This window comes from Lepidochelys kempii, chromosome 12, assembly GCF_965140285.1.
Source record: "Lepidochelys kempii isolate rLepKem1 chromosome 12, rLepKem1.hap1, whole genome shotgun sequence".
In the NCBI taxonomy this organism is placed as follows: Eukaryota; Metazoa; Chordata; order Testudines; family Cheloniidae; genus Lepidochelys; species Lepidochelys kempii.
In genome coordinates, this window is record NC_136391.1 from 38,748,625 (window position 1) to 38,773,437 (window position 24,813).

A 24,813-nucleotide genomic window follows, 5' to 3' on the forward strand; every position below is an offset into this window, starting at 1 on the left:
TTCGATGAAAAACGATTAAGTCAAATATTTCCCAACCAGCTCTCCTTTTGTGTCTACTGCTAGTATGGTGGGATCTCCTTCCTAAGTAAACCAGTCCTTGACTTCCCTACCTAACCTGGACTTTCCATTGGCACAAAGGTTTTACGGGGATCTGGTTACATGAAAACAAATCCCTACCCAAAACCGGAACAAAACATGATCGTATTTTTTTTTTTTTAAATATATAACTGCAGTTTTGGCCCTTGGAAACCAGCGGCAGGCGGGAGTGATGCAGTAGCATTGACGCTTGGTTGTTAACAATTCTGGAATGTCAAGTGTGGCAGGCAGTGTGGTTCAGTGAGTAGAGCAGGGTTCTGGGATTCCAGACATTTGGGTGCTGTTTTGGCTCTGTCGCTGACCTGATTTGTAGCCTTAGGCCAGTCGTGTCACTTCTCTCTGCTGACCTCCTTTTACAATGCTTTAATGCATACTACACACTGCAACATTTCTTTTTTTATAAGGGTAAAGACAGCCTTGTTTTCCCACATACTTCCGAAGCATGATGGGTTTTTTTGGTTCTTTGATCTTCGAAGAAGTATTGGGTTTGCGAAAGGCAGCAGCTTCCTGTTTCTGTATAAAACACCCCATTCGTCAAAACCCGCTTTGGTAGTGCCATTGAATAATATATCCGTTCCTGTGAGTAGCTGCTGACCAAAATCTTGCTTCAGTTGGTTGGGTGGAGGTTTGACTCTCGCGAGGTTCTGCCTGTTAGCGAAATGGATTTCGAAGCTGTGCAGTCTGTCGAGGTCCCACCCACATCCCAAAAAGCCATTTGTGTTCAAATTTGCTACCAGGCAGTTTTTATCGTACTAGCTGATCATTGCAGGATGTTAGGCTGTGAGCAGTGAGGAGCTTATCAACCATTTTAGGAATGGATGGGCATCTATTAATGAAGGGTATCAGTTTGTCAGATGGTGCTAAAAGACATTGCAGGTGGGGTGCTGTGTGTAAGAAGACGACAAGTGTTTTCTGGGGATGAGCAGATTTTCTGTTGTTGTCTCTTTGAAGTGCAGGTGTTTTAGAAGAAGATCGTAACAGTCATAGGCAGCCGCTTCCTATCTGTTTTATTTGTACTAGGGGAGTGAAATTTAATCCAAAGGACATTTATATTGAATTTCTGGAATATCTTTTACTGGGTGGGACACTCATGGTGTCTAGGGAAGAGTCCTGGCCCTGGAATCTAGGAACAACTGTCTGGAAATTGGACTTGATGCTGTTCTGCACTTACAGAATCTTCCATCTGTAAATCTCAAAGTGCTTTTATTGGAGCATTAAGGAATTAAGCTTCCCGGTGCTTCTCGCCTCTCCACCCTTGAGGTTGATACTGTATTTGTCATTGCGAGCTGTTGGACTGGTTCAAGAGACACAAAACACAGGCAATCAGGAGGGAGGTCCCTGAGACAAGGAGTAATGGAATTTCCCCAGCCCAGTGTCCTACAGCCTTTGTGACTCCTCCACATCTATGTCTTAAGCAGCTGACAAATATTCCTTCCCTTGGGCACCTAGAAGAGGGGAAACTGAGCTAAAGTTAACCCTTTGTTCACTGGGGTTAACCTGAGACCAGGTGCCATCTGCTCATGTATACAGTTAGCAAGAATGCACCCTATTAGGACTGGAAAACTAGAACTGAAATAGTCAACGTGATTTCGCTAGCATTTTTCCACACAGCAGAGCAAAGGGTTACTCAAAGCTCCATGTATCTGTATGTGATTCACCACCATGTGCAATCTCTCTGCCATCAGAACATTATATAAATTGCCTCTTTGAATAGTAAGATTTTCATTGAAGTCTTATTCGTCTTGGATAAAGAACAGTTCAAGCACATTTCTTAAGTCTTGATTTCATTAACATGGTGATGCAGTTCATCAGAACTCATAAATATTTATCTTTAAAAATTCTTTGCACAATTTCAAAAACATTTGCCATATTTTAAGAGGCGGTTTCATGTTCTTTATTGTGCAACAACCTTTTCTTTCCATAGATACACTGACAAATCTCTCTGATGGCCATAATGAATGGGAAGCCATGTTCTCTTCCAGGCATTTCACAAAACCTGGCATCTCATGTTTTCAGAAGCACTCCCAGAGGGGGAGTGACACACAGGGATTCCCCTGGCGCATGTCATGAGTCAAAAGGATTTGCAGTATTGCCAACCACAGCAACGTAAAAATCACGAATCAGGAGCTAAAAATCATGAGGTTTTTTTTTTTTTTTTTAACAAATAAATTTTTGTGGGGGAGTTTTTTTGGTTATTTTATTTGGCTTCTGAGCCTTTAGAGGTGCCCTTGGTTCATGTTTGCAGGCTTTTCTCTGGAGCCATGAGCCTTGGAAACTTATTTATTTTCATGAAGCTGAGATTTCCAACTAATCACATGCCTCCGGACACTCAGGATTTATGAAACACATTGAATATTGTCAGATGCATCCGATGAAGCGAGCTGTAGCTCACGAAAGCTTATGCTCAAATAAATTTGTTAGTCTCTAAGGTGCCACAAGTATTGAATATTGTGAGATTCATGATAAAATCATGAGTTGACCACACTGGGCTTGCTAAACATTGATACATTAGGGCATCCCCCATGATAGATGCAGGGCCTTTCGTTTGGTGCTAGGGACCAGCAGAGAGAAACTGATGGCCCGAAGAACTATTTACAAAGGCATGAAAATAGCAGTGGGGGAATGCACAAAATGTGAGACATTCATTTGGGTTACGAATCCAGACCTTCCTTTTCGGGTACACTACAGCCCCTTTGTATTGCTGGGGCTATTCTGGAAAACCAGGAGCAAATTACAGTTACGCCCACTTACACATCCAGAATATGGAGAGGGGCCTTACTGTAAATGAAACTCAAGCCCCCGATGTTCCGGATGTTTCTTTCAACTCCTCTTGCAATATTCCTGATATTTTCTGATGTTGGCCATGTTAAAAAATAAAATGGAAACAGCCTTTCTTGTGGTTCCTTCGCTTCAGCAGGACACAGAAGGAGCAGAGGCATCATAAAAGTGGGGTAAAAGTTCTTGAAAAGAGATCCATCTGTTATATGTATAGATAGATGTAATTTGAGATATAAATAAATCTATACATTAACCAAACTTTTATTAGTATTAAAATGTTTGATATTTAAGCAAAGTTTTTAGAAAGCTTTGGATTTTACTCCAAATAGGCTGCTCACTTTCATACATGCATACTTTTGTTTTAAAACATAGATTGGGGGGGCAACTGAGTATTTCACATTGTTATAAAAATAGTTTTTTGATTTTTTGTTTTTCACATTATGAAACAGATTCCCTGATTTAAAGAATAATTCAACATGTTATTGAAAAATGGGTAACATTGATCACAAATGGTTCAATGGAAAGTTGTTTGGCAGAGCGGGGCTGGTCACTTTTTATTTTTAATTATTTCCCCCCCACACACACTTTTTTTTTTGTTTTCCTGTCTTAGGTGGCATATTGATTCCAAGCACTGATTCCATCCTGAATGAAGTCTTCTCCAGAAGTCCTGAACCAGGTATTTATTTCTTTCATTTTATTTACATTAAAATGCCAGGACTGATTCTGCTTTCACTTAGCCCAGTGTATCTGCATCAAATTCAGCAGCATTACTCCTGGCCTCGAACCTGATCCAATGCCCATCCAATCAATGGAAGGATTCCTATTGACTTCAATGGACATTGTGTTCGTGGTGTGAGAGAGGTGAACGGAGCCCATTGGTTTGATCCCAATTCTTTATTTGCAATAAAGTGGCCAGTGTATCTGTCTTCCTAGCTGACAATTGCAGGAATTCAGTTATTCTACAAACCCTATTAGTATATTAAAGAGACACCATCAGCCAAACCTATTTGTGTTATATTTTGCTTTTTATTGTGTTCATTAAGCAGGAACCCTTTTATTATTAAATAGTTTGTTCCAATTTGTCATTGTGGCAGGTGGGGTTGCTCTGTAATCCCCACCCTATGGGACCAAATGTGGTACTGCAGGCATCCCCACCTTACTCTGTAAGTTTTGGCCACCCTGACCCTATGCCATCAGCTCGGCGTCATTTTGTTATTCAGTTGTTGAGAGACGAGCAACTCATGATTTGGCTGTCTGAGCCTTTGCATAAAGAAACAAAATCTCAAATGCAAACACTTTCTTATAGTGTTTGGAGGCAAGGCCCTGACCTAGCCTTGGGGTTCTGTCCTAGCACTGATGAACTTCTCTGTTCCATTCTTCCCCAGGTCTGCTCCTGGGGAGATGCAGGCGAGCCTTCTTAACTGTCCTGCTGGCTCTTGATTGGTCAATGTTTCCTCCAGGCCCTTCTATGCCCCTGGAGGACTGTCTTGTTGGCAATCTGGTCTGAGCGGGTTTTCTTTGAGCAGAGGGTGTCGGGGGCACCAATGCCTCCACCAGGGGGCAGGAAGGCCTGATAGACCCTCTCATGGTCATGATTCAGATTAAAATTACCGTGGAGTAGCTTTTTAATCGTTGCAGTAGAAATTGCTCTTTTTATTTTCCTTTGTGATATTGACTGATAAATGCTAGTTTTAAAATAATTTTAGTCAGTTTTAGTCAGTGTTTCATTTTTCAGCTCTCATATAGTATTTCATCTACAGGCCTCAAAGCACTTTACAAAAGAAGGTGAGTATAGTTAACCCCCTTTTAGATGGGGAAAATGAGGCACAGAGGTGAAGTGCATTACAGGAGATCACACAGTAGGTCAGTGTCTGAACCAGGCCCTCCTGTTCCCTGCTCAGTGCTCTGCCCTCTGTACCATAGTGCTAATAATTAACTGCCCTTAAATGGTGCTGACTATACACCTGCAGTGTCACTGAATGGAGCAGGGACAAACTAGCTTTCTCTGCAATGGAAAATAGCGGCACGGTGTGTGCAGGTGAGAGCTAGATTGTCATCATGGAAAATGCCAAAGGGGTGTGGCCTCGGAGCATATCAAGTGCCCCCTCCATCCATCCAGGAGAGCAAGAACGACAGTGTTAATTGATTCATTCAGTGTCAGTGAGACGCGATGAATGTGGGACAGGCCTCGGTGTATCTCCAGAAAAGAATCCTTATTTCCTTATTAACAAGGGTGTCCTTAGAATCTTCTTGTTAGCTTCCAGCACTGTCATATGCCCTAACAGGGGAGCCAGCACTCCTGTCGGCTAGGCACCAGTGGGTTCCCCTGGAGCAGGCTGACTGGGGATATGCAGCTAATTAGCTGATCAGGCTCGGGGGCTGATGAACCAATTAGCATCAGCTAAGGGGTATAAAAGAAGAAACAGGAAGGCAGTGGGGGAGAGTGGACCTGGGCTACCAGAGCACAGTGTGCGCGGAGATCCCAAGGAAGGGAGACCTCCGTTTCTCTCTGGCCATGTGGGAAAGGGCTAAAGGACAGGAAACACTGTAAACACCTTTGCTACACAACACTGTATTGGTGCAGGTGATGGCAATTTCGTGTCAGGAGCGCTGGAGCAATGTGTGCAGTGGGGGTGCTGAGAGCTATGGAACCAAACTGTAAACCCTGGATAGGATGGGAACCACTTCAAGCCAGGGGGTGCGGGAGCACCCCTAGATCCAGCACCTATGTTTCATGTGTGTGTATTTACATTCCCACTTGCTGGAGAGTCTGAGAGATGTCTGGGGCATCAGAGGGTGGCGATGGAGTGTGCCCTGTTACAGGGCCATATAACTCCCTCAGTCCCTGTCTGCTCATTTTGGTCTACTTCTTGCAAGCTGCAGGAATGGTGTCTTGTGCCTGTGCAGAGCCCCATAGACTTCCCAGATGCTGCGTATCATAGATCAAATGTGTGGAAGAGGAAAAGCCCTGCCCGTGTCTCGAGAAATCGAACATTTCTAAAGTATTTGAAATCTTGTTGATTCTTGTCATCCCAGTCCTCAATCTCCTTTCATCCCGTTAAAGTGGGGGCTGGATCACGTTCTCAAGTGACCGCAGAGACCCTGAGAGGCATGGGAAGTTCTGATTGTGCAGTTAAGCCATACTGAAGTACTTCACCTACGCATGTGATAGTTTTCATGTGCCCCTTCCTGGTGTTGTTTTTACTGTACGTTATTTATAACCCTGCTAACATAGAAATAAGTAGAGCAAGCATACAGCAACAAGAAACAATCATCTGGGTAAAATTCGCCCCTTTGCAGAGGGCCAGCATAAGAGCTATGTGTCTCTTTAATGTGGGACATATTTGGTGCACAAGCACTGAGCCATCCATTTGCATAAGAGTCAATGTCACGCTTAGTGAATATTCTTCCACATAGAAACTGCTGATCTGCTTTCCTGGTATGTGCGACTCCCTTTTCTGTGCTTGTTCCCCAATCAATTCAGATGAACAAGTTTGCATGGCAGGAACATTTATGGGAAATCAAAAACACCGAGTGTACTTGTGCAAATAAATATTCACAAGAGGATTTACATTCAAAGTGCTTGCACGACCATTTTGGAAGGCTCTTCTTAGAACTCACCAGATAGATGTGTCGAATGTTTACGAATGTTTGTGGGCAACTAGCAAACAGAAAAAGTCAGGGAGACTCCAAACTGAGTAAGCTTTGATCACCATGGCTGCGAAAGAAATGAAAGTATGTGGCTCAGGTGAGTAACTGGCTGCCATGAATAACAGAGACTTGTAGCAACTAGTTTGTGTTTGTAACAACCACAGTAGCGTTATATTTTTGTAGGTAAATTTCTGTTAAAGCAAATGAGTGGGGAATCATTTCCTCTTTTACTTACATTTCAGGGCTTTGGTCTATGGCTGTGCTTCCCCATCACAAAAATCTAGGGCAGGGTAAGGCAGGCAGCTGCTGTCAACATGTGTAGCTAGAGAAACACAGGAGCCTGAAATTGGGACTTGACAGGTTTAAAAAAAAGTTTTCCAATCCATGATGATTGGGTGAGCTAAAGTGGGGGTGCAAAACATGTGCAGTTTCCACGCTGTGGCAGATGGGGTGTGTCACAGGTAAAACAGCCAGCAGGAACATGTACCTTTTGGGAGCCAAGTCTGATGTTAGTTTTGCTAGAAAAAATCAAAAGTTACTACTCAACTCAGTGAAGTTAGGTGGAATTTAGATTGTTGCAACTCAGATCATAATCTGGCCCTATATTTATTTTCTCTCTGTGTGTCCCTGCTTTGCATTACACCTTCCCGTTAGTTGTTTTTCTTGCTACATCCCTTCCACTCCTTCAGCATTAATTTTTCACACACACTGGATGTTAAATCAGGACGAACTATGCTACTTATTACTGATACCTTTTTTCTGTCCAATTTACAAATTCATCCCTGGTATCATTCCAAGGCCCCTGATTTGTAACATTTGTATCAGTGTTGAATTTGAGGAGAGAGGCTTAGATCAGTTTGGTTAAGAGTCAAATAAGTATTCAAATGTTAGGTTTCTTATCCAGACAGAATCCAATCTCTGAACCTTTTGACATTCTCAGCACCACATGTATAACCACTGGTTTCTGCACGGCTGATTCCTGTAGCAAAATATTGGTTGTAATGCAGAGTTCATTTTATGTCTAAATGCAAGTCAGCTGCAGTGCAGTAATCTTGAAAATGATAATATTGATCATTGTGGTGAAATAAATGGTCTGACTCTGCAAATGGAAATCAGACTGGGAATTGGGATCACTGGAGTGGAGAATTGTTTAAGATATGGAAATGCTGAATTAATTGGCAGCTCTGATTCTAGCAACACAATTAGTTTATCCAGAGAAGGTCTAATTATTTGGGGCTGGCACAAGTATTTTCCCTTGTAGTGCATGATTCACTTGTGTGTGTTATCCCCTCTGCTACAGCATACTGCCCCCTGGTGTCCAGACAAGAGATGATGATTAGAGATAATAGAATCCTTTTCTGTGGTAGAAGCAGTTTTGGAAAGTCAGCAACTCTCTTTGTAAACAAGACAGACCTGTTACTATGAACCACGTGCTGCTTTAAGCTTTTTTCCCAGTCGTTAATAAAGCATAATCACTTTATATAGTATGTGAAAGTCTCTAAATTTGTGCCCCCCAATGTTGAAATACAAACAGATTCTGTCTGTTAAAACGCCAGCAGCTATACTCCGTGGCTCAGGATAGGGGATTATTATTGTTTGGGGATTACAGCTGGGTATATTACAGAGGGGATGCATGTAATCTGTAGCACTTTGGAACAGAGGAACAGTTAGCTTGATAAGGAGAGTCACCATTTGCCTACCTCTAGTTATATTAACCCTTGGTAGTCTCGCCTATTGATATGTAAGTCTTTGGAGATTCTCTCATATGAAATCTCAATTATTTCCAGATCTACAGATATAATGCTACTCATCCTCATAAACCTCAGTTTTGCTGACAGTGTCTGGAAATGGCCTCTCTCATCAAAGTTTTCACAGTGCAAATGGAAAGAAGCCAAATATTTTCAATAGAAAACACTGGCTTTTTTAAAAATTTCCTCTTTTTCATGGTTGTTCCTTGAATATATTTCATGCATTATCTTTAGTCCATCAAAGTACATGTTTAATAAAGGTCTTACATTTCTTCCTGTATCTGACCATCTAATAATGGTTCAGGGTGGCATATCCTCATTTCCATGGCAACAGGCTGTGGTGAAGGTGCAACCCGTGGTGTTTACAGTGAAAGGAAAGGATAAGAAGGAGAAAGAAGGCAGTTTGAGACTAATGCCAGCTATTTGATCCACAATGGAAAAGATATTTAAGAAATAAACTACTATATTTTATATTGCTGACTTCTTCTTGTAACTATATGTTGCATTGCAGTAATGGTAAATAGCACTGTGTTTAAATATATCATGGAATAAGGATGGTCTTGTGGTTAAGGCACTGGACTGGGAATCAGGAGATCTTGGTTGAATTCCTTGTTTTGTCACAGGCTCCCTGCGGGACCCCGGGCAAATAATTTAATCTGTTTGTGCCCCAGTTCCCCATCAGTAAAATGGGGATAACGCTTCTCACCTCGCAAGGGAATTTAAAGATAAATGCATTAATGTACAAAATGCTCATATACTGCAGCAATGGGGTCTGCAACTAAGGGTCTGTCTCCACTGCAGTTAAAAACCCGTGGCTGGCCCCAGTCACTGACTCTGGCTAAGGGGCTGTTTTAATTGCAGTGTAGACATTTGGCTACAGCCTGGGCTCTGGGACCCCACAAGCGGGGCAGGGGTCCTAGAGCTTGGGCTCCAGCCCGAGCCCAAATGTCTACACCACAATTAAACAGCCCTTCAGCCCAAGCCCCGTGAGCCCAAGTCAGTTGACTCAGGCCAGCCGGGGGTGTTTAATTGCAGTGTAGACATATCCTAAACAGACACACATTTTCTAAGCTTTCCCTGGCACTGAAATTGCTGTTGAGCCATTTTTTCATATTTGCATAACAAAGACTCTTAGCCGTTATTCTTAAAAAACAAAACAACCCAACCAAATAACCTATGTACATGTGTCTTTCAAGTCCTCTTTATATCTTCTGCTAAGTAAAATGGATGATCTTCCCAGTCAGTATGAAACATCAGAAATATTCCACTGTGTGCTGGTTGGAAGGAATATAGTTGGGAAAAGCTTTGGAAAAGTAACCAACCAGCCTCTAATCTGTGACAATTTCAGCACTGAATTGTAAAGATGTACAGTAATTTATTCCAGGATTCCAGTGAAGATCAGCTATTTTATGAGTTTGCTGATTTTATGACTAGCGAAGAGCAAATTTCTGGATGCTTGTCTGACTCAAACTTGGCTTTGGTATCTCCATCACTGGCTATAAATTAACAAGTAGACTGGAAGGATAGTTGAGCTTTGTAGCACTATTTGGAATAAAATGCTACCTATCTTTATTTTTAAAAAATGCCAACACACACGGATTAGAAATATCAGAGTGGACTTTGGCTCGTCACATTATGAAAGTTGCTATACATCAGTTCATTTTGGGCAAATTGTGTCAGAGTTGGGTGTGCTTTGGTTATGCCTCGGTGCAATGTACATACATCAGTGTTAGATTGTTGTGCAATGCCATGAAGGTATAGTCTACTGGGTGGGCTTTCCTTTGTGAACATAGTTGGAAATAATTATTCAAGGAGTAGGACTCAGATACCTGCCATGAGAATAATCTTGTTTTGCTGACCCCATCAAAGATTAACTGCTACGAAAGGAGGAGAGAGGATTCCTGTGTTTTTGGAATGCATTAAGGCCATATGTATCTGGCTGGATTTATTTAAGCTTCTATGTGTTGGAAGAATGTATGTAAAGTAAAATAAACATTGACTTGGGCATTTTACAGAGTGTGGTGCAATTTGCCTGATTTTTTGAGAAGGGTGATGCCTTTGGATGGGGGATTATAATAAGCGGACTGGTTCCCTTTGAGTTTACTTCAGTTGCTGAGATTGATGTCCAGAGAGAATGTGCTGAGTTCAACCCAAGAAAGGTGTAAATTAACGAGAATTGTATCTAGCTTCAGGCCTAGTTCACACGGGTGAACGTCCATACCCATGCTGAGTCCCAATGGAGCTCTGCAGGAGCAAGGATCTGCCTATAGTGATCTCATTGAAGGACTGGGGCCATCACCGTAAGTGACTATGTTCTCTTTATTCACTCCCATTTTACCTATAATAGATCTTTTGGCACAAACGAGGGCTCCTGATCTAGCTTGTTATGTTGGAGGGTGTTGGCAGCTGTTATTAAGTGTGTCTTTGATGTACGGACAATCACAGACCTCTCTGAAGCTGATGGGAATGCTAACTACCCTGGATTCTAGCTAAGTAGAAGAAGCAATTAAGCTCCTTTTATGGAATAAGATAGCAGAACCATGGAAGCCACCACCCAAAGCACTGGCCACATGGAAGGCCTGAGGAATAACTAACTCAAGGAGAATAAGAAGGGTTTTTCTGGGAACTGATTGCAAATACAGGGACTGGGCCATTGATAGGATTACAGATGTGTGTCAGAAGCAGAAAACAGCCAGAAAAGTAAGGAGAAAGCCATAGAAGCACTGGTAGCATGGCCCTGAGAGAAAGCCAAGCGAGCAATTCTTTTTTGCAGAGTGCTGGCTGGAAAGGCTGTCTTGGAATTGTGAGCAACGAAACTGCCTGCTGCTGTTTGTCCCTGCTGTGCTAAGGGAAATGGAAAGTTGTGTTCATTCTTTGTAAATAAACAGGATTGCACCAAGCAAATATCAGACTCATGTGAAAAATGTGTTCTCTAAATGAAAACAACCCAGCAACGCTCTGAATGTAGGCTAACTGCTGGGACTAACAGTTTATTTCTGGTATTTATTCCTATAATGTGTCTGAGTGCCTCACACACCGCTGCGATACAGAGGGGAGAGCTGAGATACAAAGAGACTAAGTAACTTGCCCAAGGTCAGACAGGAAATCTGTTGCAGAGCAGGGAACTGAACCTGGCTCTCCTCAGTTCCAGGCTAGCATCCTAACCACGGAGCTGTCCTTCCTCTTTGTCACAACAAACTAGTGTGCAAAACCTAGCCCTCATGATCAGCTATGAATATCCAGTGTGGAAGCACGTACAAGAGGAAAGACCCATTGACTAAAGGGGCTTGAAAAGGGGTAGCTATAATAAACCAGGAGTTTAAAGTGATGGAAAAATATTTTGGGCCTGTTCTTTTGAATGTTGATTTTGCTGGTATGTGGCAGTGGCTGCTGGATGGATGCTCATTTCTCTGGGTTTCTTGTCTCTTGTGGATTAAATGAAGAAATTTAATGTCCCATAGGACATAGTTTTTGTGTTTAAATGCAGTAAAGGCAATGCCATATTAACATAATCAGATTTTAACAAATGAGCGCACACACAGACTAGAGACGCTTCACTGCAATATCGTTTTAATTACTAAGAAAAGAATTACATTTTACAAATTATGATAAATTGAATTTTATTGCAGTTCATGTGAGGACTTATTTTATAGTAAATTACATTAGACACTAACAAAATCCTTTCCCCCTCTAAGGTTTATTTGAAGCTTGTTGAACTTTAACTGGAAAAATGAGCTGTGAATTGACTCCGAGGCTTGCAGAGGCAGTCCAAATGGTGGTTTGTATATACGGTTTAGATTAGTCCAGTTTAATTCCAGATTGCATGCATACATTTCTAACATCTGTGAAATCAAAACCAGACACTTCTGCTTTATTAAAATAAAGCTTCTCATGTGTCCCTGCCCCTAGTTAATTTGTTAGGATTCAAATACTGAGTTGTGCCTCTTTTGTTTTGGAGCAAATGTCTTTCTCCTCCCCTCCCCCCGCCCCTTTATTGGTTCAGTCTAGTTGATAATCTCTGGGCTCTGACAACTCAGACCTAGCTCCTGAGCCTGCTTGCAAGTCCTACAATGAAGTGGGTGGCTTTTGTGATAAGGATGCTGTGTGTTCGGGAAGAACTAGAATGAAACCACGTGGCGATGTTACACATCAAGTTACACATCACCCTCATGCGTCTTGACTCACTACTAGCATGCAGCACATTCCAGCTGGCCAGCAGTGACTTTCCTTTTTTTTTCTCCTGCATCTCCCCATTCCCATTCCCTTGAGCTACCCATTTGTCCCCAAAATCTGTCTTTTAAAAAAAAAAAAATTCTTGTTCCTCCTCTTTTTTTATCGTGGCTGTTCAATTTACTTTGTGACTGGCATTGACCTTTGATTTGTCTTGGGGTGGGGGGAACCCCACCTGCATTTAATAAATAGGTGAAACCTGTCTTGGTTCCGGTCTGACAGGACCAAGTTATCAATTGCTTCAAGGAGGTGGCGTTTAAAAAAAAGAGGGCACAAAGAGTGGACTGAGACTTGGGGGTATGGTGGGGTAGATACTTTGTGGTGATATCTCAAGGCAGTGGGATGCTTAATACAGTGCAATATATAGTCCAATGATCCATAATCCTTAATAATAACCAGATAGCCTCATTACTTAGGTTTTGGGAGGATGTAATTCTCTGTAATGTCTCCCAGGGGAGCAAGGTTGTGAAACTGATCTGTGTCATCTTGGAACTCTTCAGTAACTCATTTTAAAGAGCTTTGCCTATTCTCTGTGATTTACACCACACCATTCCCGAAGGCCCTGATGCAGCAAATCCCTTCGTATGTGCATCAAACTGAGGCCTAGGGCGCTGATTTCCACTGAACAAATACTGAGGATTTGCTTTAACAAACCAGACCGTCGAGACACGGGAGGCTCAGTCTGTTCAGTTTATCGAGATAACTTAATCTTCCTCTGTAAGTATCTCTGTGGCGAGAAAATTTCTGAGAGCAGAGGGCTCTCTGATACAGCAAACAAAGCCATCATAAGATCCAGGGGCTGGAAGCTGAAACTAGATACATTCTGGCTAGCAATAAAGCGTGGATCTTCAAAAGGGAGGGTAATTAACCATTGGGACATATTACCAAGCAATGCAGTGGCATCTCCATCACTTGAAGTCTTTAAATCAAGGCTGATCTTATTTTTAAACAACAGCAACAAAAACCTGACTCGAGCTCAACCACCAGCCATGGGATTGATGCAGGAATTACTGGAAGAAACGCTCTGGCCTGGGTTATGCAGGAGGCTGGACTAGAAAGTTGCCACAATGGTCTCTTCATAGATTTTAAGGCCAGAAATCCAGTATTCTTCCTTAGGCAGTGGCCATTACTGAAGGCTGTAGAGGAAAATGAGCCCCTCCTCACAACCACATGGCAGTGCACTTAACCAACTGTCCAGTGCTGTACCTGAGAGGAAGAGATCCCTCCCTGATACCTGCAAATAATCGGTTTATGCCCTGACGCATAAGATTTGATCACCATTCTAATGCCAGTGGTCTTACAACAAGGGTAACATTACAAGCAGTGGATCATAGAATCATAGGCCTGGAAGGGACCTCAAGAGGTCATCTAGTCCAGTCCCCTGCACTGAAGGCAGGGCTAAGTATGATTTACACCATGCCTGACCGGTCTTTATCCAACCTGCTCTTAAAAATCTCCAATGACATAGATTCCACAACCTCCCTAGGCAATTTATTCCAGTGCTTAACCACCCTGACAGTTAGGAAGTTTTTCCTAACGTCCAACCTAAACCACCCTTGCTGCAATTTATGCCTTTTGCTTCTTGTCCTATCCTCAGAGGTTAACAAGAACATTTTTTTTCTCCTTCCTCCTTGTAACAACCTTTTATGTACTTGAAAACTGTTGATATGTCCCCTCTCAATCTTCTCTTCTCCAGACTAAATAAATGCATTTTTTTCAATTTTCCCTCATAGTCATGTTTTCTAAACCATTAATCCTTTTTGTTGCTCTTTTCTGGACTTTCTCCAATTTGTCCACATCCTTCCTGAAATGTGGTGCCCAGAACAGGACACAGTACTCCAGTTGAGGCCTAATCAGCGTGGAAGAATTACCTGTTGTGTCTTGCTTACAACATTCCTGTAAATACACTCCGAATGATGTTGGGTTTTTTTTTTTCCCTTCTCCAGCAGTGTTACACTGCTGACTCATGTTTAGCTTGTGATCCACTATAACCTCCAGGTACCATTCTATAGTACTTCTTCCGAGGCAGTCATTTCCCATTTTGTATGCATGCAACTGATTGTTCCTTCCTGAATGGAGTACTTTGCATTTGTCCTTATTGAATTTCATCCTGTTTACTTCAGACCATTTCTCCAATTTGTCCTGATCATTTTGAATTTTAATCCTATCCTCCAAAGCACTTGCAACCCCTCCCAGTTTAGATGTTATCTTGGTAGACAATGGGCCAAATTTGCCAGTGGAATTATACTAGGGATGAATTAGGTCTGTTGCAGGAGAGGATCTGCAACTATTTAAGTGTATTCTATTTATCTTAAAGTGTAATTGACAATATTTATGTGCCCTGCACTGATCAAGAGGGAAGAACTAGGTTAAGACAGTCCAGTGTTTCTAATCTTGAACATATTGTGCAGTGTGAATAGACAGCAGGTTTATGCTTCCATTTTAATTGCATTCCCTAAAAAAATGTTGAAAAGAATAAAATAAAATTATAAGCAGTTACAAACATTTTCAAATGCAGTGGCCACATCAAACATACGCTGGAGGGGGGCTGTTTCATATGAGCATAATTGCATATGCACGCAGTCAGCTCAGCCTTCCCTCCAGAATGTTAGAAGACAAGAGTTTGTGTACAATTTATAATAAATTATTCATCCCCTTTTTTATTAGCATCATAATTGTTTTTTGCAGTAGCCCAAGTGAATGCTGAAGCCGTTATGAAAGAACAGAAATTCCATAAATAATTTTTCCAGGGTTTTTTTTTTTTTTCATTTAGTTACTTCCTGGATTTTTCCCGCTCTTTGGATTTGGATGATTTCAGAGAGCAATGCATGTATTGTTTTCTGTTCTGCAGGTAAAAGGCACAAAACATTTTCTCCCCCAGCGTTGTGCACTAATACTTGCAGTGCTGAAGACAGATGAAAACAGTTTTGTCAGAGAGGATGCCAGTCCTTTCCACACTCCCCTGAGAGGAACACCTAACCTGTCAGCAGCTATATCCAGCAGTATTCCAGTGCTCTGTCTCCATCCTGGATTGAAATTCTTAGCAGTAACCTCCTATGCTTTTATGTCAGCAGAGCCGCAGATTTGAGTGTCTCACACTCTATGTGTTTGGCAAACTGTCGTGCCTTAACACTGCTGAGGTCACTATTAAGGGTTTGCATTAGAGCGCAAGTTTGATGAAGTTGGAGTATGTATTGCTTTCGGGCAGCTGCTGCTGATGGAATTGAAAGCCTCATGGAGTGTTAGAGTGTGTAGCTGACAGCATTATACGCAATATGAAGGGGAAAAGGAATGCAAGCCTTTCCCCTTAACTTCTTATTTTCGGGCTTTTCGGGTTTTGGGTGGATGAAGTGTGTCCTGATGCAGTCTTAACTGTCACTAATTAATTTGAGGGGCTCCCATGAGATCACTAGGTCACTTAGACTACATATTAATAATCCTTTAGAACCCTTTCCTTCCCTATCATTTCACAGTAAAGTAATAAACTTGATTTTTATTTAACGTAGGAGGGCAAATCCAACTTCTATGGTTGGCTGCTTAAATTGTAAGTGTAAATGGCAACGTAGAAGTTCAGTTCCTTGTTTTGCATGCTTTGGGGGGGTCCTTTGCTGTGCAGATGGGGGGTTGTGCACACAGTTCTTGCATCGACATTTTTCAATAATGATCTGCCGAAGAGTAAAATTGTAACAAAACCTTGTGCCATTGTGAGTTTGGATCCTATCTGATTCAGCACTTTATTATGTCTCTGGTGCCCCAAATCTAACGTACCCCAATGAAAGTGCTCTCTGTCTTTCAGCATAGAATAAACCAGGAAGGTCTCAGTTAAGCAGTGTACTTAAGCATGTGCCGAACTTAAAGCATGTGCCGAACTTAAAGTGAGTAGCGTATAAGTACCTTGAGGCTAGGATCCATATCAGCTTCTGGCTCTTGCCAGAGCCAGACTGGTGCTTAACAAAGTCCTAATCCTCACCTGTCTCATCTCTCTAGTTTGGGTTGTATGCCGTTTGGAGAAGGGACTGCACTTCCCTCTCCATGTGCGTGCAGCGCTGAGCCCCCTGCCAATGCTCAGTAAATTCAGCATGGGCTTGGGAACATGGTCAGTTTCTGCAAGAGGATCTCCTGCTACCTACATTTCCCAACTGCAGCAGATATGGTATTTCTACTTGTGATTTTCACTGTAGAGGGGTGGAAAGTAATATCCTTTTTTGGAGCTGACCCATCCTTCAGTGAAAGCTCTGGGAGGTCTGTTTATTACCAATGAGTGACATGCTGAAATCCTGACACAAAGTACTTATGTTCCAACGTAATTATTGACTTTCTGCCAGGGAATGTGCATGTCCTCCCAAGAGCTGCTTTCATCCATGCTGTGACAGACACACACAGACACTCTCTCTCTCTCGCTCTCTTTTGAGCTGCCTTTGAAGAAGCAAGAAAGGAAGGGCATAATGTAGGTTGGACCACATTGCAAGAATCATTGCTTAGCCATGCAGCTTGATTTGGATGCAGGCATGCTGACGTTAGGCAGTCCTCTGGCATTTCAGTGGTTCTGTATCAATGCCAGAAGATGGCAGCCCCTGGAGTAGCAAAAGGTCTCCATTCCAGGGCATCCTGGCTTGCCATGAAGTTGCGTCTCCAATATCAATCAGAGCGGGAGAGAACATGTGGGAAAGATGGCAAACCTTAAACTGAGTGATGGAGCCCAACCCTTTCTCTCAGGTGTGGGTAAATGTCCTGGATTATTTGTCAATGGAAATTTTAAAATAAATGTCATCCATATTTGCCTAGAAGCAAAAGGGTTCATGAGTGAAGTGTATTGCTTGTGTAAATCCTGGTGCACCAAAGAAAATGGTGGTGCAAGGGATAGTGGCGACTCCATTAATTATTTATTAAATAAAATATTAATGAAAATAATTAAAAATAAAACAATAATTAAGATAGTGCAGGCTAGCAATATCACCTGTACTTGTTTTATACACCCACCGAATACTGAATCACTGCTCTATTCGTCTTCACCCTTTTTTTTTTTTTTAACCAACAGAACTTGCTTTCTGCATCAGGTGTTGAACATGGGTTGGTCTTGTCTCCACCAGTGGCTAAGCCTGACTGTGTTCTACCATGTTTGGAGGAAGCAGGTAGCTTTGTTTGGCATCACGTTGCAACTATTGACATGGCCTTAGAAGTGGAACATGCAAGGCAGAGTGGTGTGACTTGGCTTTTGGGAAGAAGCAGAGGGAAGCTCAGAATGGATGGAATTCAGTGGTGACACGTGCTAAGTAATCCCACCCCGGAGAAATAATTGAATTGTTCCTACACTTTTCTGTGTTCTAAATGTACTGGATCAACTCAGGAGAAAGCCCTAGATTTCTTTTGTGGACTGCTCTGTGAAGATCTCAGCTCAATGGACAGCAATGGTAGCAGAGGAAAAAGAGGTGAACAGCAATGTTAGGGTTCATTTGGAACAGAACAGAGAATAATAGGGATAATGTTATAATGCCATAATATAAATCAATGGTATATCTTCTGCTGGAATACCGTGCCAGGCTCTGTTCAACTTATCTCAAATGAGATATAGCAGCATTAGAAGGGATTCAGAGATAGGAGATGAAAATAGTTAGAGAGAGGAAAATTGAGGAAGAGCGACGGAACAAATTGGAACTGTTTACTTTAGAGAGGAGGTGGACACGAGGAAGAAAGATAAAAGCATAAAAACAATGAAGGGTCTAGAAAGAGGAGAGCTGAGAAAGGCAGACTAGCAGTTCTCTAATTTAAGAGCAAGGGGACATTCAATGATGCTGAAAACTGGCAAATTCAAAACTGATAAAAGAAAATGCTTTTTCATACAACATGTGATTAACCCGTGGAACTCATTGCCACAAGATATCATTTAGAAAGATTCAAAGAAAGATTAGACATTTATATGGATAATGAGAATGTCTGTGCCCCCGTGAGGTAGGGAAGTATTACCCCTGTGTTAGGTGTGAAAGTTAACCATGAAGCAGTCATGCCAACCAGACCAAAGTCAGGCTAAGAGAGGCTGCTGGGAAAGTCTGAAAGTAGAATGAAGGAATATTTGTTTAAGTTACAGAGAGTGAGAAAGAAGGGGAGGCTTGCATTCCTTTACTTTGTACCAGACCTTGAGATACAGAGGCGCTGTTTTCCACTCCCTGTTCTTGTGTTATGTCTGTTTTAACTCCTCGTCTCCTGGTTGACACCCATACCGATAAGAAAGTTAGTGAAGCATTACGATTTCCTAAAAGTTCTCTGCAATAAGGGGGTAGAAGTGCATGCATAATAAAGAAAGAGGATTTTAACTAACGTGGGGGGCGTGGGCTGCTTTATGAATAAATTTGTGACGCGACGGAACTGTCTATAAAAACCTATTAGTTTACTTAGAGGCGGCTGGTTCTCTTTGGAGACGGTCTATTCTCTCTTGTTGTGTGCACTCTTCAATAAAGAGCTTTGTTCGGACCTTGCTGGTGTTGCCTGTCTCTCTCCGGTCAGACAACGAACCGTGCCGTCTGGGGTTCGAGTCCTCGACACCTATTTTACAGACTGAGGACTAAGGCAGAGGGACTTAGTGACTTGCCCAAAATCATATAGTGTGTCTGTGGTGGTACAAGGACTTGAGCCCAAGTCTTGGACTAGTGCCCTAGCCACTGGCTCTTCCTTCCTAACTGACGGGTGTTAAGAATAAGCTTTGTCTGGGAACAGGTTATCCCACAACTGTCCACCACAGAATGTCTTGCATCTTCCTCTGAAGCGGCTGGTTACTGGCCAGTGTGAGAGAGAGGTTGCTGAACTAGACGGATCTCTGGTCTGATCCAGTCTGGCAATGCTGTGCCCCAGTAGCTGTCCTTCCCTAAAGGGGCATCTCTAGGAAGGAGAATTTAAAACCAAGCAGCTGCAGGAAAAGTTTTTTGATTTATTTACCTGATACATGGCCCTGTAAGTCACTGGGATCAGAACGTGGCTCTGTCTTGCTGCATACTACTGAACAGCCTCTATCGTTCACCTGTTGCTACTTCTTTCCCTCTCTTCCTATTTTCCGTCACCGTTCGTCTGCCTGTACTTAACTGTCCCCATTCTACAGCCAGGTACATACCTCAGAGGTTAATGTATGAGGAAACACAGAACTTCAGAAGAGTTGAAAATCAGTTTGTCCTCTCTCCATGTGCCTGCCATGGCCTGAGTTCAGGGCTGGAGTTTGTCTTCCAACAGTGGACAGTATTGCAGCTACCTACAGTCATCTGTCCTTCACTGTTGAAAGAAAGTTAGCAGCGATGCCCTGGTTCGATTCCAGTTTGGATAATTACATTCAGTCAAACAGGAAGTGTTGATTCTTTGTAAGAGCAGGGAACTGAGAATCAGGTGGTCTAAGATTGAAGTGAAGAGGACGGGAATTCCGGATGCCGGGGTTCCGCTGTTCTCCTTGGTTAGTCTCTCACTGCTATTGAGCTGGACAAGGAGTCTGGTTTTGCAGTTAAATACTCCTTTGTCAAAAGTAATGCCAGTGTGCAAAGTGAAGGACGTCAGTAGTCATCAAGGGCTTGCGTAGTTTCATTAGCTGAGCTGCGTGATAGGCTTTTGCGTTGCCAGCAAACCGTCTTTACTGGTGTTTGGTGTGAAGTTACGTAATATCATCTGCCCTAGTGATATACCGGAAACCATAGAATTATGGGGTTAAATCATGTTGTATACTGACCACCCCATCCCCAATAAAACCATTACGATGTAGATCGAAGTGGGACCTTGAGGTTTTAGATTTCTTAGTATCCAGCTGGTCAATTGTTTAGGTTTTTTTAATTTCAAAATATTTTATTTCTATAGGATGCAGTGAGGCTGAGTGGAGAAGGAGAAATATCCTAAGAAATACGTAGGCACTTGCAACTTGAGATGTGGGGATATTACAAGGATGCATGGTGTGGTGGTAGAGAGAAATCAAATGCCCTTAGTGATTGAATTGCATGTTTGTGTACTAGTAGCAACAAATAACTCCCCTCCCCTCCTTGTAAGGATTAAACGTAGCCAGAGAAATGCCGACCGGTAACAATTAGAGTATGACACGTAGCGGTGGGTGGTAGTTTTGCCACAAACCCTGTGTAGTGGCCAGCGCATAGTTGTGTGGTTCCGGAAACAGGCTGGAATGTTTGATTGAGAAATATGGTTCATAAGCTGCCTGCTGGTGCTGTCTCCACTACAGATTCTGTGCCAGAGCTATACTATCCTCTAGCATTGGAGGTGGCAGATGCAAGACTCCGTCCACCTAGGGCAGGGGAACGTAGCCCCCTCCTGGGAGCTGCCCTCCCCTCCTTGCTGATCCCCACGGTACAGGGCATGCCTTACATGCCATTAACCCTATACGCAGCACACAGGCAGGGGCCTTTACTCTCGCATGTATGATTACATCAAAACATTCAAACCAAGATGCCTGAGCTTAGTCTCCTAAATCTATGTATAGGCACTTACTGGCTGCACTTGTGCTTTTCCTTACCCCTGTTGCATTCTAAGTCAATAACAAATCATTTGACTGGCTGGATTCTGAGAGATTTCCCATATCTGAATGGGACACGGATATCTAGATCTGGCATGTACTTGGACACCTTACTATAGGATTTGGGAACCTATCCTCCAGCAGCCAGATTAGAAAAGACGCCTAAAAGAGAAAAATGCCCCACTGCCATTACATTTCAATGCGACGCGAGTGCCCAACTCCCTTAGGCTCTTTTTGAAAATCCTAACCACAGAGCGTAGGGTGGTGGTGTTCTAAACAGATCAAACCAAAGGATGTGTGTACTTGACTTTCTAACTCTTAAGCACACTGGTTTTTAGCGCTCTAAACTGGTGGCCAGACATGCCAGCTCGGGAAGGTTAAGTAAAGCCTCAAACTCCAGGTCAGTCCAAGTCCCTTTGCTCAAGGCTGGCTTTATTAACACCAAGAAGATTCCAACCCCAGAGCAAAGGAACACACCCCATTTGGTGACAGCCACCAGCTCTGAAAGCTCCCAGCAAGTTGGGAGGGGAGGAACAGGGAACACCTCCCCCTTAGGTAGCAGCTGCTTCACCAGCTCCCTGTTTGCTTTCATAGATGCACATGGGGAGAGGAAAGAATTGAGACAAGAGCCCACTGCATAAGTGCCTCTTGTTGTCCAGCTCAATGGGTAGCCCTGGCAAGACTTCAAAACACTGGACGTGAGTATAGTTCTCTCCACCAAACTGATGAAATTCAAATGGGTCTTCAGGACATTATTTCACTTAGGAGCAGGCAAACCAATGAATAATGCACTAGGGTCATCAAGACAAATATTTGCAGAAGAGCTGCTCTTTACACAACCCAAACACACACTGTGACCAGATGGAAAGGTGGCATGTTATGTCCCGGTATAGCAGGGGTTGACAACCTTTCAGAAGTGTCTTCATTTATTCACTCTAACTTAAGGTTTCGCGTGCCAGTCATACATTTTAACGTTTTTAGAAGGTCTCTTGCTATAAGTCTATATGATAGAACTGAACTATTGTTGTATGTAAAGTAAATAAGGTTTTTAAAATGTTTAAGAAGCTTCATTTAAAATTAAATTAAAATGCAGAGCCCCCCTGGACCGGTGGCCAGGACCCGGGCAGTGTGAGTACCACTGAACATCAGCTTGCGTACCATAGGTTGCCTACCCCTGCAGTATAGTTTCTCTGCTTGGTTTGGTTGCTCCCAATTGAAATGGCATATACTGAAGATGCATTTGAATGTAATACGATTAGGGCTTGGCCTACACTACGGACTTATGTCAGTATAACTGTGTCGCTCGGATTTTCCACGCCGCAGAGTGACACAGTTATACCAGTCGCATCCCTGGTGTCAACAGCGTTGTGTTGATGGGAGAGATTCTCCTGTTGCCATAGCTACTGCCTCTGCAGGAGGTGGAGCACCTATGCCGGTGGGAGAAGCTCTCTTGTCGGCGTAGGAAGTGTCTTCACCAAGCGCTTTCCTGGTGCAACTGCATCGGTGCAGCCTCCGGAGTGGTGCTAGCTAAGATGAAGATCGCAAGTGGAGTTGGTCAGAAAAATGTTGACGGAACATTTTTTCATCAGAATTTGCCAGTTCTTCAAAATTGAAACGTTCTGCAGGACCATGGAGATTCTGATCAAATTCCAGCGCAAACCTGCCTGCGTTCCTGCCAACTCACCCACTTGAGTCCTCAGCAGCCTGCCTGGCTCCCAGGCCTCCTTGGTCCAGTGCAGCCCACCAGACAGCTCCCGCTGGAGCTGGGGCACCCAGTAGAGCTGGGTGGAGAACTGTAACTTGATTTTTATAGAGAATTTTGAAGGTTTTGGTTTCCGTTCTGAACTGGAACTAAACCCGATTTAAGAATCTTAAAATCCTCCATGAACACCAATTACCATTCTCCACCCAGCTCTAATTATGAGGGCTAGCCACCTTCCTGCTTCAGGACATAAGCTTCCGCTGAGCTGAGGAAGAAAAGCCACCTCGGGTTACAGAACTGCAAGCCTAGGGACATCCTGGGGAGATGTCCCTACATATTCTGTTGAAGCATTGTGTGCTGCCCACTCACGAAAACAGGTTACCAGAGTATGGACCATTGGTCAGTTCATAGATTTGAAGGCCAGAAGAGACCATTATGATTATCTAGTCTGTCCTCCCGCACAACATAAGCTGGAGAATTGTGGTTCTTCTGCCTTGACATTTTATGCAGTATTATTTCTCCTTTTGTTCTTTGTTGTTGTGATTGGCTTAAGCCTAGTTTTCTTTTCTTTTTCAATCCAGTAATTTGTCAACATGTCAGTGAATAAGAATAAAATTTACTCAGGGCCAGGACAATACTGGGAGAAATGGCAATGTCAGAAGTTGGGCATCTCTTTTGTTTTAGGGGAAAGGCAGGCTCAGATCCTGAAACTAGTTGTCCTGAACTGGTAATTAATGGGTTGTGATTTACAAAAAGAGATACTAAGTAGGAGGCTCCGAAATGCTTTACTCAGCAAATAATAGGCAGTCTGTCTGTTAGATTTCAGGTGTCCTGGAACAAAAGTTACATTGAAAATTTATTTTTATTTCCATTGTCCTGCTCTGAATGCAACACTGTACCGTTTCTACTTTAAATTAGCTCTCATGCATTTTATGTTTGGGGTTCTGGTCTCATCCAAGTACCAGCATGTTAGCCAGGCTAAAGTTCAGTACCTGAGTTAGGAGTAGGGTGACCAGATGTCCCAATTTTATAGGGACAGTCCCGATTTTTGGGTCTTTTTCTTATATAGGCTTCTATTACCCCCCACCCCCAGTCCTGATTTTTCACACTTGCTGTCTGGTCACCTTAATTAGGAACCAGAGCTAGGGTTTGGTTTGATGGCATGAAATCGCATAAGATTTCTATCATCCTGGATAGTATCCAAGTCAGTTTTGGAAAACCAACCCCTCCTGGTTTGGGGCCTGATCTGGAACCAAAATTGAGAGGGCAGATTTGGAGCTGGGAGTTAAAAAATCTTACAGCGAAGGGAGAAAGGGTTTTGCTGTTGGGTACACTATGGAACTCCACCTCCCCTTCCACCATCATCCAGTGATGACAAACGGGAGTGGAGGAGGGGCTCCCTATTTTTGGGTCCCCAGATCTGCACGTGCCTGTTCAGTTCTTGTCCCAGACAGAAGGGGCATGTTTCCCAGATCTGATTGGGATGCAACGTAGGATGCAGGATATCGTGTATGATTTCAGTACCATTAAACCTGAACCCTAACTCTGGCTGAACTTCTAACCCCAGAACATTGAACCTTGGTTTGGGCCTGCCCCAGCGCTGAAGTCTGCCATCTTAGCCTGTCTCCACTATATACGTTTGATATATGAAAGAAAGAGACCTTTCCAGGCTAGAGGCTATATTGAAGCATACACATGCTTTTACTCCCTTGGCGCTTGTTATGGGAAGAGGGAGGGAGGGTTCTTCAAATAATTCTTCTGATTTTTGCCAGAGTTCCTGCTTGAAAATTACTTAGTGGGACAGATTTTTAAGGACCTGATTGTGACTGGCCCTTGCACAAATGTTCGGGATGGTGGGGGGGACACGAGTAACCTCACCCCTCTAGAATGCCCTGCACAAGTACCAGTCACAATTGCAGTCCCCACACTCAAAGTGCAAGGACACGGATAGTGCAATCTACACTCTGGCCTGTGTGCTGGGTGTCTTGGTGAAGCACTGGTGAGGAGGCATTGCACTTCCCCCTTGTGGGTCAATGCCTAAATGGCAGTGTTTGGCCCAGAAGTGAGTAGAGGATATTTGTGTTGTGGTGGCACCTAGCAGTCCAAGTCCTGGATCA

At 43.0% G+C, this 24,813-nt stretch overlaps 1 protein-coding gene across 1 annotated transcript in view; it reads left to right on the plus strand.

The window, feature by feature from the left end:
- ZNF469 (zinc finger protein 469) overlaps positions 1–24,813 on the plus strand; it is a 411,666-nt gene that overhangs the window by 67,060 nt on the left and 319,793 nt on the right. The window contains exon 5 of the mRNA XM_078848136.1: positions 3,485–3,550. The gene's annotated coding sequence lies outside the window, so the exon portion shown is untranslated. The remainder of the gene's footprint in view (positions 1–3,484; positions 3,551–24,813) is intronic.